Genomic DNA, 13,986 nt, shown 5'->3' on the forward strand with positions numbered 1-13,986 from the left:
TTACTATTAAAAATCTCACAACCTTTCTGGTTAAAAACAACCTTGTTACCATTTAAAATCAACTGGCTAACTGACAGTAAATTGGTTGTAATATTTGGTACACAATGAGCGTTTTTAAATACAATGTCATAGTTTTTGTTGCTACTTACTGTAGTTAACTCTACTTTTTCGGTACACAACACAGACATATTTTCATTGTTGGCTACTAAAATTTCTTTGAGCTCCATATCCTGGGATGCATTCTTTATCCAGTCATTTCTTGACGTTAGATGCACACTTGCTCCAGAGTCAATGTACCAATCACTATTATTAAATCCACCATTTAAAAAGACCGCTCTAAAGGCACTTTTATCTTCCGGTTTTCTCTGCTGTTTTCGAAAATTCTCAAACTCCCGTTTCAAAATTTTGCACTTGTTTTTGTAATGACCGATTGTCATTTCTGTCATTGTTTTTGGAACTACCACCGACCTCTTTGGGATGTTTTCGGAACTTGCCTTGACTTTGACTTACAAAAGCACTACCAGGAGAATGAAAAGAAATTGTGGATAATAGAAACTGTCAAAGTTGAATGATATACTTATATCAGAGTTCTCTGAAAAAGCCGTTTAGTTGAGACAGAAAAAGTAATACTGCAATAATTTTTGTCACGTAGCTGCAAGAACTATATTCCGAAGTTAATTCTGAGAAAATTTGGATAAAAATAGCTAATAATTTGGAATTTAAAGTTTGATTGATTTTTTGACAAGGTAGTGGTGTCAAAATTTGAATTGCTGTCGGCTTTTGAAAGTCAGGTATTTTAATAAAATCTTTTATAAATTATAATTCTAATAGCCTAAATTAAAACACTTTAATAGAATAATTAAAAAAAAAATTAAATAAATAAAGCAAACTAGTTTTAAAAATGGGGGACACGTCTGGGGGTGATAAGCCCTCAGATTTAAATTTAGTCGAAAAAAATGATAACTTTGATGTTCCAATGACTACAAATACGAGTTATATAGGCAATCTAAGTAATAATAATAATTTAAGAAATAACAAAAAACAAATAATTGTTACTGATAAAAAAGAAAGTATAAATTTAAATAACATCCCATCTAGATATGATATTTATGATAAAGGTCCGTTTGAAGTCTATATAGAATCCAATAATGAAAATTTGAATATCGGGAAATATAACTATTTGGCCATAGCTAGAGAAATCTATGATCTAAAATTAAACGAAATCTTTAAAACTCATAAAAAGGGGATAAATAGAATTAGTGTGGAATTTAAAAACAGAAAAGCGGCAAATGATTTTTTGGATTCAAATACGTTAAAAGATAAAGGATATGACTTGTTCATCCCTAATAAGAATGTAACCTGTAAAGGTATTGTAAAATTTATAAATAGAGACTTCACAGAGGATACCCTGTTGAAATACTCAGAACCCAATACAAAAAATTGTAAAATTATTCATGTCAAACGTTTTAATAGAAGAATTAAGCAAAAAATGGATGAGATATCTCAACAGGGCAGCCAAAGTGAGGAGGTGGTTACACTTCTCCCAACTGGAACTGTTTGTTATACCTTTACAGGGACTACTTTACCGAGGGGAGTATTGATCTGCGGTATAGAACATAGAGTCTTGCCATATATAATGCCAGTGATACAGTGTTATAACTGCTTAAATTACGGGCACACCAAAAATCTGTGCAAAACAAAAAATAGTAAATGCATTAATTGTACTAAAATACATGAACCAAATGAAACGTGTGTTATGAAATGTGTTCACTGTAACAGTATTGAGCATAATAGCACAAGCCATCAATGCCCCGAATTTATGAGACAAAAAAAAATTAGAGAGATGATGTCTTTAGAAAATCTATCTTTTTTTGAGGCTTCTGAAAAAATTCCAAAAACAAAAAATAATAATTTCATTAACCATCCGAGTGATTTCCCTGCCTTTCAAGGCACTAAAAACCTGGAACCACAAAGTATCCCATTAAACTCTAGACGAACGACACACGTCAGTAATCAACAAAAATCCAGCACTTATAGTGTCACACTTAAAGGAAATAAAAGGCGAGCACAAGATAATGGGACATACGATAAAGATCTACACAACGAGAATATATTAAACCCCAATGGTAGGTTGCCATCCACTTCCTCCATGGCATATAGTACCCCAAATTCACCAAATTTTAATAAAACCAATAAACAAACCTCTGAAAACGTTTTCAGAGAAAGCTCTCAGTCCCTTCAAGATATTATGAATATGGCTAGTAAATTAAATAATTCAGACAGAGAACATGTTCTCAATTTTATTGCACAAATTTGTAATTTTAAAAGCATAGGCTCACCTACGTTTGACACAGGCTATTTAGATATTAACTCATCACCCCCATCATTTTATGGATCAAAATAAAAACAAATCCAAATGCAAGGCTGTTTCACTCTCATGCAGTGGAACATTAGAAGTATTAAACCAAATTATGATAATTTAAAAATCTTCATTAAAGAACTTAAACCAGATGTAATCTTATTAAATGAAACATGGACAAATAACACGTATATATTAAATATAAAAAACTATTTCATATACAGGGAAGATAGATATGATGGATATGGTGGCATTATGATCCTAATTAAAGATAGTTTTGAACACACTAGTATACGAGTGAGCAACTCTGACAGAACATCAAATATGCAGGTGATAGGTATAAACTTACCAAAATTTGACCTAAATATAATTAATATCTACAACCCTTCAGGTCAGCAAATAAAACAATCGACATGGAATAATATTAAAAAAGATTTTCACAAACCTTATATAATCATGGGAGACTTAAATGCACATGATCAGGTATGGGGATGTGCTGGTAACAACCATAATGGGAAAATAATAATGGAATTCGTTGATGAAGAACAATTAGTTATAATGAATGATGGTACCTCCACCAGAATGGTACAACCAGGGCAGAATCCATCAGCAGTTGATCTTACCATAGTAACTCAAGATTTAGCATCTAAGTGTCATTGGTGGGTACACCCAGATAGTGGACAAAGTGACCATTTCCCAACTATATGTGAAATTATCCAAACACAATCCTCAAATGGAGGCAGCATATTAGGTACCAGAAGAAATTTCAAAAAAGCAAATTGGCCAAAATACATGGGCACTATAGAAACTAAGCTGTCTGATCGACATGACGTGGATTATAATGAATGGCATAATATTGTCAATTCTAGTGCAGAAGATAATATCCCTTACATAACAGTTAGAGATAAAACTAAGGGGGCACCATGGTGGGACAACGAATGCGATGAGTTAATAAACAACCCACATAACAATTTCATGTTCTTAGTAGATTCATAGAACATACTTTTCAGAAAAAGTATATACTTAGAATATGCGTAATTACCATTGCGAATGTGCAGAGCATATACTGAGTATATACTACATTACAGTACTTAAACGTTCTATGTATATACTTAGAATGTACTACCGCACTTCTTTTCAGTATATACCAAGAACATACTTTTTAGAAGATTCTAAGGAGGTGCTATAAACCTTCTATTTATATACTTAGAATGTACTATCGCACATATTTTTAGTATATGGGAAGAATATTCCAAGGAAGTGCTATATACCTTCTAGTTACATACTTAGAATGTACTAGGGCACATATTTTTAGTATATGGGAAGAATATTCCAAGGTAGTGCTATATACCTTCTATGTATATACTTAGAATGTACTATCGCACATATTTTTAGTATATGGGAAGAATATTCCAAGGATGTGCTATATTTCTCAGAAGTATGTTTTCAACATCACCCAATCTCATCCTAGGTTCTACTAATATATTATATTTACATATTCTAATTGCATATGAGAATGTATAGTTATTGCATTCTACAATATTACGTAAAAAGTAAGTATAAAATGTATAAACTTTAGTTAGTTATATAGGTACCTATGTATAATAAATATTATATGAGTAAGTAGCCTATATATAAAATATAAGTAATATATTTAGTTATTATGTGCACATCAAAATAAAAATGCTGCTTATATAATTATATAATAGCCAAATATATAATATAATATGTATGTAAATTACTAAAATTTATAGGTATCTATGTATATACATTATACATACTTTTACTTACTAGGTATTTAGGAAATATTGAAGTACCAATATGAATTTATTATTTTCAAGCTGCTTTTTATGTTCTTAAAATGTTTTAGTCCTTGTAGCTAGAAATACAGTCGCTTCTTCCTCACAGCGTAGACATAAATGCCTTAACTGTACTGGAAACTATTTTCATATTTTGCCTTTTTGTTACCTACCCCCTTCCCTTGTGCAGGTATAAAATATGCAATGCAAGGGTCAGAATAACAATGAATGGCCGTTTCCGGATTCCCGAAAATTATAGGTAAAAATATTTTTATGGTATAAACTCAAATCAAAATGGTGTATTCATTTCAATTGAAAACGAAACGAGAATTTCTCATTTTTCTTCAATAGAATTAAGTTTTAAACTTTTTTACCATACAATTAAAACGGTTTAAAAAAAATGATGAATTAGATAGTTCAGTAGTACCTACCAAAATACCTAAATTTGATTAATTATTCTTAACGCGAAGTTGATAATCTATAGGCTAACATTATTCTTCTTCCTATAGGTACATACAGTATATTCTTTTTAAGATATTTTAAAAGTATATACAAGTATGTGTTAAGCATATACTTTTGCATATACTTACGCATATACTAAGAATATTCGATTAAGGTATATTCTAAGAATAAACTTTTACGAATATTCCGAGATACTACGTACACGAATGTGCTCAGTATATTCGGTGCAAGAATATTCTTCGAAGCACATGCAAAGAACATGAAATTTAGAATGTTTTTTATGGTACATGCTATGCTTGTACTACGCATATACTAAAAAGGATATACTTCGACGAATGTTGGCAGGATATGCTTAGAACATGATGCGAACATCATTGTTATGTGGGAATAGACGAAAAGCAATCAAAACCTATGTAGATAACCAAACCGTGGAAAATTACATAAACTGTAATAGAATTAAAGCTTTCGTTAAAAAACAATTACAAATTAAAAAAAAATCTAGTTTTAGACGATTTTGTGGATCACTTACGAGGGAAACTCCAGTTAAAAAAATTTGGAGCACAATTAAAAAATTTAAAACTCATTTTTCTAATAGCCATGTAACTTTTCCCAATAACGAAACCTCGATAAAAATTCTAAATAATTTAACTTCATGCAATGTAGATCCCTGGTTTAAACTTCTGAGCCCTAGCAATGAAACTGTTGAGGAAATAACCTACACTGAGTACACTAATATAATATACTCAAAAAAAGATAAGGCCACTGGTATGGATAAGGTATCATATTCGATGTTAAAAAACATACCCACAATAGCAGAATCCCATTTGATAAAAATTTTCAATAATATATTAAAAACAAGTAAGATACCATGGCAGTGGAAACAAACACTAATATTACCTTTCCTAAAACCTACTAAATGTCCAAACAGTCCAGAAAGTTACCGACCAATCGCCTTAACGTCATGTGTAGGTAAAATTCTAGAAAACATAATTAAAAATAGAATAGAATGGTTCGTAGAGCATAATAGTATTTTGCCCAGCTATCAGCTGGGCTTTCGCAAAGAAAGTGGATGTAGTAATGCGCATGTAGCGCTTTCCCACATAGTACTTAATGCTTTTACTGAGAGAAAAGCGGTTTTAACGGTCTTCCTTGATCTAAAAGCTGCTTATGATAATATAGATATCTACCTTTTATATAGAAAAATGGCGGATTTAAAAATACCATATACATATAATAACCTAATTTTTGAATTCTTAAATAACAGAAATATTTATATCCGAGATAGGGAATACCAAATAATTGGACCCAACATCACTGATAAAGGGCTGGCTCAGGGATCGCCCCTGAGCCCACTACTATTCAACATATATACCAAAGCGCTACATGACATTATTCCATCTAATTTCAGGCTAATTCAATATGCAGATGATCTAGCCCTCATAACAGTTGGTGAAGATATAAATAATCTTATAAGATTAACTAATATATGTCTTACTCACAGAACTCAATGATTAACAGAAAATAAACTACCCTTGTCCCATGGTAAATCCTCTGCAGTAATCTTTAACAAAAAGAAAAACATCACCAATAATATTCCGTTAAAAATAGAGGGAGAGATAATTCCTATTAGAGAATCAATTAAATATTTAGGGACAATATTCAATAATCGACTTAACTGGATTGAAAATATTAAACGTATCGAAACACAAGCTCAAAAAGGTTTGAATATAATGAGGGAAATATGTGGAACCTGGTGGGGAGCAAACCCCCATACAGTCTCATTAATTTATAAAGGAATCGTAAGACCCCATTTGGATTATTCATGTGCAATATTAAAACCCTGTAGTAAGTCCCCACTCTTAATATTAGATAAAATTCAGTTTAAAGCTTTACGAATCATCACGGGCTGTATGAGATCTACCCCCACTAATGCTTTGCTAGCAGAAAGTGGAGAAATTTCATTAGATGCAAGAAGGAAAATACTGTGCGCTAAGTTCTATCTGAAAATCCTAGCTGATCTGAAAAATCCACTGAACGAAATCCTGTCAGAGTTGGGAACCAAAGTAAATTATAAAATAGGATTTTGGAAATCACAAGAGCCACCATATTTGATTGAAATCAAAAATAATTTTGACAAATACCTCATTAATCTATATAAAGAGAATATTAAATCCTGCTTTCAGATCGAACTGAATTATCTTACGGGAACATTTCAGACAATTTTCTCAACCCACAAAAAAATGGAAATCTATACTCATCAGGAATTTCTTAATGAATTTTCAGCTTCATATGGAAATTATACATGGGTATTTACAGATGGTTCTTTAGATCCCGAGTCGAGGACAGTAGGTTTTGGGGTACACATACCTTCAATCAATTATAACTATGCATCCAGATTACATGAGCACACTCAAATATGCACTGCAGAAATTATTGCAATTAACAAGGCAGTATCTGTTTGTATTGAAAAAAATATTAAAGAAGCAATAATTTTTTCAGATGCTAAAAGTGCTATCCAAAAATTACATAACACCACCTGGGGGACAAACAACCATATTGTAAACCTAACTAAAAGACTTATTATTGAGTCAATGGAAGCAGGATTTAATATAATCTTAGCTTGGATTCCAGGCCATACTGGAGTAAAGGGGAATACAGAGGCTGATAAATTGGCAAATATAGGCAAGACTTTAAATGTTCCTGCAGACATTAAAATAGATAAATTTGACTTTTTGCCTTTTATTAAACAAAAAATTGTAAACGAGTTTAAAGTTGAATGGACAAAGCAGTTTAAAACTAAAGGGAAATGGTATCAACAATGCCAAAGTGATTTTTCTATGAACCCTTGGTTCCACAAATTCACATTTGTGGATCGAAGGCACTTAACATCTATTATTAGAATGCGAACGGGCCATTGTCACACACCAGACCATTTGTTTAAAATTAATTGTAGTGATACTCCTTTTTGTGAATGTGGACAGATAGGAAGTATAACTCATATGTTACTTGAATGCCCAATTAACAAAACAAATCAATTTGACCTGTATCAGGAACTAGTTAATATAGGAAGTCCAACCCCTATTTCAATACAAAATCTCTTACATAATATTAATGACCAAACCTTAAGAAAGATCAATCAATTTTTAACAATATTTCAAATTAAAATATAAAATAAAAATAGTTATTTGAAAATCATATCACAATGAATTTAAAGAAGGGAATATGGAAAAATCCAGACCCTTTGAAAAGAGGATTCCCTTCCAGTTAGTCTAAATACGAGGACTGGCCAAGTACCTAAGAGGTGGAGGCCATGAAACTACAAGAAGAAGAAGAAAGCACTACCAGTAGATTTTTCACTGTCTGCGTTCCTACCGTTACAATCTTTCTGCATATCGATTAACTTGGATTTTATTGAATCTGCTGTTATTTTAATGCCGCTGGGTTCCAAAGCCATTGTCATTAGAGTGAATTTATTCGGCAATCCCGCGAGTAACAACGAACCGACCCATTCACTAATAATTTCGAATCTACTCCGAGTTAATTTCTGGGCTGTTTCAATCATCTGCCCTATATACTGTTCCATACTATCACAATTATCCAGTCGTATGTTTATAAGAGTCCTAAGTAAATCATTCTTTCGCGTAAAAGTTTTCTCACCATACAGTTTTTTTAGTGCTGTCCACACATCCAACGCTGTTTTTTCATCGCGAATATGTAAATAAATGGATTGATCGATGCACAAACAAAGTTTTGCTCTCGCTTTCTTTTGCTTGTCTTCATCTTTTTCCCCGCCCTGTACCAGGCAATCACATAGTCCATCGAGCACAAACACGTTTTCGATTGCAAACTACCAGTCATCGTAATTCTCACGACCCACTAACTTTGGAGCACTTGCTAAATAATTAGCCGCCGCCATTTTCTGTCTACGAACAACGAACAAACTGCTAACTCACTTTTCACTTGACCCGACGTGACAACGTTACCAGAAAAACCTTCAACTTATTCCTTTAGGTTAAAACTTCCTTAACACTCGTTAACTGGGCCCAAAACCTCTTGAAATTAATGTGGAAGGAAGGATTTTCTGGGGTACTTGAAAATGACAAAACGCCATGTTCTGTTCAATATTAACGACTATTTTATTTCAATATGTCACACCGGCAACTTACAATACAATACAATATGTTTACATTGGTTATCAGCCGATGGCGCTACATGTATTAAAATACTTATTTTTTATACATCTCAACAACTAATAGCACGATAACTTTTGAACGAGACTTCCAGATTTCAACAAAATTTGGTATATAAGTTCTTTTTTTTATGTATAAGATCGAGGTCGTGAACCGGAAGAATCAGTTTACCAGAAGTTGTGTTTTTCCTGTTTTTTTTTGTAAAAATATGTTGTTTTTTTTCAATTATTTCACCCTGTATGTATTAATGTTTCAAATAGTTAATACGGCCATTAAAAAGAGCGTAAAAATATTTTTTAGGAAATATTTTTAACTTTTTAGTTATGTTAATTACCATTTATTAAGTGCAAAACCTATCTTCACATGTAATAGTTCAGAGAAATAAGGAAAAAAAATATCGTGTTGGTGACACAACCCCCTCCAGGCCGAAACCAAATTTTTCGAGTAATATTGTCATCTATAATAATAACCTATATGTTTCCTGCAGCCGATTTTGATGATATACATAGTTATAAACAAATGAAGATCAAAAAATGGTAAATTTTCGCTTTTTTCGTCTATTACTAAAAAATTGGGCATTTTAAACAAATTTGAGAGTAATAAACTCATAAACCGTATAAAAAGCTTGAATATGGCGTTCGCTGAATATGTCTATCCTTATGGGTTACTTATAAAATTGCCAAATAAATCATAAACTTTGAGTTTTTATAAATATTCATAACTTATGTAAAAATTAACTTAGAACTTTCTTATTAGACGGAATGCTGAGACTTATGGTGCTTAAATCATACCCTAAATTTAAAAGCAATTGGTCAAATAGTTTAAAAGTTATTTAATTTGTTTATCCAAAATTAATTTTTTTTGCAACACTGTAAGTCAGAAAATGATGAAGTTACAGTAATATTTTGGATAGTTTATGAAAGAAGAAAATTTACAGTATTTATTTAATTTAAACTGGTCACATCGCCACCAAAAATTATGTATTACCCAGAGGGCGCCACCTACGTCTTTCAGCGCTCATTTAATACGTTCATTTTTTTTATCCCCCACTCTACGTACTTTTTGAATCGAAACTTTTATTCTCTTAATATTTTTACTTAAAAAAGGTATACTACATTCATGTTAATAAACTTAACCGTTTTCGAGATAAACGCAGTTTAAACTGCGATGCAACATAACTTTTTGCATAATATCATTGTAGTCACACCCGAAAAATAAACTTAAAACTACAATAATTTTCAAAAATGTATCGCAAATTTCTTTAAATGGGATTTGCGATGCAATGACATAAATACGATAGCTTGCACAATTATTATGATGGTTTCAACTTTATTTTTCGGGTATAACTATAATGATATTATGCAAAAAATATGTTGCACCGCAGAATTAAAATGCGTTTATCTCGAAAACAGTTGAGTTTAGCGAGATGAATGTAGTATTGGGACCGTGCAAGTTAGGCAAAGCGACACCTATTTCTACGCTCTGCAACTTTATTCGCACTTTTAATTATATTGGCCAATTATATTAGTCCTCGTTACTGGATAATTGTCAAGGCGATAGTCCAAAAAAATAATAAGAAGAAAAAATAAGATTCAGGTTATGTTATTAAAACGTAAACAATTGTATGTAGTAAATAAAATTAGTTATTAAAATGCAGTACTGCGAGCAAAATACAATTAATTAAATTTACTTTTATATAATAATTGCATATCATATCAATATTGTGGAGCAACATATAATTTTTCTTCTTCAATGACAGTAGATATGAAATGTACGTCAATTTGACAATTTCAATTGACAATATGAATTATTTAAGAAAGTTGCAATATTTCTCCGCTATTAGCTCACAATCGTTTCTCAATTCCCTTCCAAGTACTTGCACACCGCGAATACCTTTTTTAAGTAAAAATATTAATAGAATAAAACTTTTGATTTAAAATGCATACATAGTGGGGGATAAAAAAATTGAACGTATTAAATGAGCGCTGAAAGACGTATGTGGCGCCCTCTGGGTAATACATCATTTTTTTTGGCAAATTTTGATTTCTCGTCCCAAAAAACTCCCACCTACCAAATTTCGCGTTGTTATCCCAAGCCTGTCAGGAAACATTCAAGAATAAATGAAATAAAAGTTTAACTATGACACCCTGTATTTCGGTTAATATCAACTTTTGTACTAAGGTACAGTCCGTCTAATTTACTTACCGTTGCACGTCATTATCTAGGCCAGAGATCTAAGTTAACATAGTTGCCAAAGTATAAAAAAAATCCTAAATCCATTTTAAATCAAATAGATCACATAATTATTGTAAACATGGATTATACTATCATACAACAAAACAAATTAATATTCAATGTAGATAAATAAAAACTTTAGAAATAGAAAACAAGAATTTAGTTATCATCTTACGTTAAAGTAAATAATAAAAACAGTAAATATAATAAAACAAATACTTACAGTAAAGAATATAACAAATATGAAGTGTCATCACCGCAACTGTCAAATAAATGTTACCAATTTATTCTAAAATGCCACCTTCGTTCGATTACAGTTACAGTGTGTTCCGAGCAAATGTGCTTCATAAAAACGCTTTATAATCCATTTATATAAATTAAATGAAACATATTATTGTGTATTTCTTTAGGTTAACATTAATAGAAATCTTCAAATTTTATTTTTACGCGTATATAATAAAATATCTCTAGTGGCTGTAATTCCAGTGTACTAGGCAAAATGATTTTAAAAAAGAACACTGTTACCGCCTAAATATTTCGTGTTGGTATCATGTGACGTCACAGGCTATTACGCGGATCACGTGCAACGGTAAGTAAATTAGACGAAGTATAAGTTAGCTTAAATCGACCTATTCTAAGCTCAGGAATCTAAAGTTAAGCTATGGTCCATTCTTTACCAAGCATTCTGTATAACTGCTTCCATTTATTAATTTTCAATTCTTTCCTAAGTTTCATTCTTAGAGGTGGTTTTTGGTGGTTGCATTATTAAAAAAATTAAGTGTCAGATTTCTTGTACTTGAAGGAAAGAAATTCTCCTATTACGATCCAAAATAAAAAAATTTCATGTTTCTTGGCCATATTTTTTAAATAAACTTTGTATGAGGGGTTGTTTTTAAGGGTTGTGAGCTGTAAAATATTAAAATATTAAGGTCAGTCATGACTCGAATCAATCAACATTTAACATATTTGAACATATGTAATTATAGCCCTTTACCGCTTTAATTCATTAGCTTTCAATTTATTGAAGTAAGGGGTAGTTTTCACCCCTTAAAAATAATAAGCATACTTTGCGACCAAGTCAGGTTTGAAGAGGAGGGTAAAATGAACTTAATTCCAAATTTTAAAGAAGATCGATGAAGGCAATTAGAATTGCAAGGTTTGGATCCATTTTAAACTTGAATGATTGTACTATACATATAAGTTTTGCTGTGGAGGTATCATTTGTAATGGTATCTGTTGATATTACATTAAGAAAATGTCCTCCATCATCCAAAACCAAGTCATCAACTGTTTGTTTTACTTACTGGACCTCTCCTATAATGCTCACGTAATTCTTGAACAGTCCCTATAGGTAAATAGAGGGGTGGTTACTAAGGCTGGCAAAAGAGAAACGTTTAAAATTTTTATTTTCGCACTTTTAAAAATCGTTAAAAATCTACAGCAAATAAATTAATTAATCATGAATTACCCCCTCTGTGGCTCAGTGGTAAGAGCGCCTACCTTTGGATCGAAAGGTCCGAATGGTCGTGAGTTCGAATCTCACCAAGGTCAGAAATTTTTCGTTTATTATAAATTAATAAATGAAAATTGTTTCTGTCCTTGTGGGATCGGTACTCACCGGAGGGACCGCAGACAGACGTTCGGATACAATTAGTGTCTCTTTGCAAAGACAATGACGTCGACTTTTCAAAGTAACAAGACACTTACTCAACACACACTACACATGACACTAGGTGACTAACTGCAAAAATTCACCGTACCTACCATGCCAATGGCCGTTAGTTGTCGAGGCATTAGCTAAATAAAAAAAAATCATGAATTGATAATTAAAAACGATCTAATAGTTTATATTCCAAAATTTTATACACATAGAAAGAGCGTAGTTTGGATGGTTGAAATTATTGAAAGACGCCATAATTTCCGAGAAACAGGTGGTGAATGTTCAAAGAATGCAAAGAAAAATAACCAACAACGACGGTACTACTCAATTAGTACCAAGACAAATAATTATTTTTATATCTTTAAAATATTTATAACATATATTATAATAATAAAAACTATCGATATTACGACTGAAAAATGCCAAAAATAGCAAAATTCCGATCAAAAATTAGGTTGGAGAAAATGGAATCTCAAAGTTCAAAATCGGTACACGTTAACAAAATGCATTTTCTCGGCTTCCCATGGAGCAATTTTCTTCATGCAACTTTGACATTTAATAATGCATTAGCTAGATGGCTCTGCTAGAGTTACTTGGGAACAAAAAAATGAAGAAAATTGCTCCATGGGAAGCCGAGAAAATGCATTTTTTAACGTGTACCGATTTTGAACTTTGTGATTCCATTTTCTCCAACCTAATTTTTGATTGTAATTTTGCTATTTTTGGCATTTTTCACTCGTAATATCGATTGTTTTTATTATAATATATGTTATGGGTTTTTTAAAGATATGAAAATTGCTGTGGAGAAAGAGGACCGAAATAAAAAGGCGATGGTTCGAAAATTATGATCCTATTGTTTATAACTTTGTCGTACATGCCGGTCAACTATGACCGGTTGTATCTCAGGAACCACTTATCACAATTAAACGTTTTTTTTTATAAGAAGCGTCTTGCCGCATTCTTTCCAATAGATACCGTTTTCATGATTTAATTTAATTTAATATTTCTCGAGATATTCTATTATTTGTTTATAAGCTAAAAAATTGTTTATAATTTTAAAATATTTCTGAGGCTGCTTAACCTTCCGTGACTAACATTCGGTCTGTGAGACGGACCACTTAGAGTTTTTACGGTTATACGGTTTATGAGACTTATAAATTAAAAATAGGTATCATTGTTGTTTAATTTCACTCCTTCAAGCAGTAAACACAACCTTACGCTTGAAAGTGTGTCAATGGAAACATTTTTTTATGTCGGTCTCTGACACCGATGTTAGCTTTA

General features: G+C 31.7%; 1 protein-coding gene across 1 annotated transcript in view; it reads left to right on the top strand.

Annotated features, from left to right (window-relative positions):
- Window positions 1–13,986, top strand: part of LOC126885387 (ankyrin repeat and KH domain-containing protein mask-like) — a 156,667-nt gene that overhangs the window by 138,885 nt on the left and 3,796 nt on the right. The gene's annotated exons all lie outside the window — the stretch shown is intronic.

The sequence above is a fragment of the Diabrotica virgifera genome, chromosome 5 (genome assembly GCF_917563875.1).
Source record: "Diabrotica virgifera virgifera chromosome 5, PGI_DIABVI_V3a".
Lineage (NCBI taxonomy): Eukaryota > Metazoa > Arthropoda > Insecta > Coleoptera > Chrysomelidae > Diabrotica > Diabrotica virgifera.